Source organism: Chelonoidis abingdonii, chromosome 14, assembly GCF_003597395.2.
Source record: "Chelonoidis abingdonii isolate Lonesome George chromosome 14, CheloAbing_2.0, whole genome shotgun sequence".
In the NCBI taxonomy this organism is placed as follows: Eukaryota; Metazoa; Chordata; order Testudines; family Testudinidae; genus Chelonoidis; species Chelonoidis abingdonii.
This window is the reverse complement of record NC_133782.1, coordinates 33,563,961-33,565,071: the sequence shown is the minus strand read 5'-3', so window position 1 is coordinate 33,565,071 and position 1,111 is coordinate 33,563,961.

The following is a 1,111-nucleotide window of genomic DNA, read 5'->3' as shown; positions in this document are numbered from 1 at the left end:
GAACTTGTTAACCTTTTACAGTCAAAAGAGATATAAAGTACTTTTGTTCTATTAACTTTTACTATCTGTTTATGACACATGCCAATGAAAACTCCTTGCACTGAGCTCGGGCTAGATCATGCTGCAATAATGTTTTTAATTAATACCCAAAGGGCCTAATTGCAAACCCTCCATCACCACACACAGTTTAGACTCCATTTAGGAGTCATCATGTTGTGTTTATACATGAGCTGTTTAAATCCCATGTTCCCCAGTTGTTAGGAACAGGCTAGCTCAAGGCAAATTCAGCTGGACTTTTCATCCCTCGGTGCTGCAAGGGATCCAGGTGCTGTCTCAATGCTGGTTAAAAGGGATGACAGTTTGGTAGTCTAAGCCCATTTCATATCAAACCCATGGCTACCCCTCCGGTCCTAGAACCAGACGATGCAAAGCCACCTGGCAGGGCTTTGCTAACCCAGGGTTTCTCAAACAGGGGTCTCCGCTCGTGTAGGGAAAGCCCCTGGTGGGCCGGGCCGGTTTGTTTACCTGCTCTGTCCGCAGGTCCAGCCAATTGCAGCTCCCACTGGCCACAGTTCAAAGCTGCAGGCCAATGGGAGCTGCTGAAAGCAGTGGCCAGAAAGTCCCTTGGCCCATGTCGCTTCCAGCAGCTCCCATTGGCCCAGAGCAGCGATCTGCAGCCAGTGGGAGCCGCGATCGGCTGGACCTTCAGACGGGGCAGGTAAACAAACCGGCCTGGCCCGGCCCGCCAGGTGCTTTCCCTACACAAGCAGCGACCCCTGTTTGAGAAACCCTGTGCTAACGTCTGGTGGAGTTTGACCTGACCCTCATTGTTAGGTTGTTTTTTACTCTTTATCCTTAGACTGAGTAACAGCGGATCCATGCAGAATACGTATGGATGTGTGAGTGTATCGAGTGTCTGGCCAACCACTTAACACCACCAGAAAGAAAGATGCTGGCTAAACACTCAAGACTGCTCTAATAACCAGGTCATGTTACATAACTGCACTCAAAAACAAAACAATGAAAAACTTTAGAGCCTACAAGTCCATTCAGTCCTACTTCTTGTTCAGTCAATCACTAAGACAAACAAGTTTGTTTACATTTACAGAAG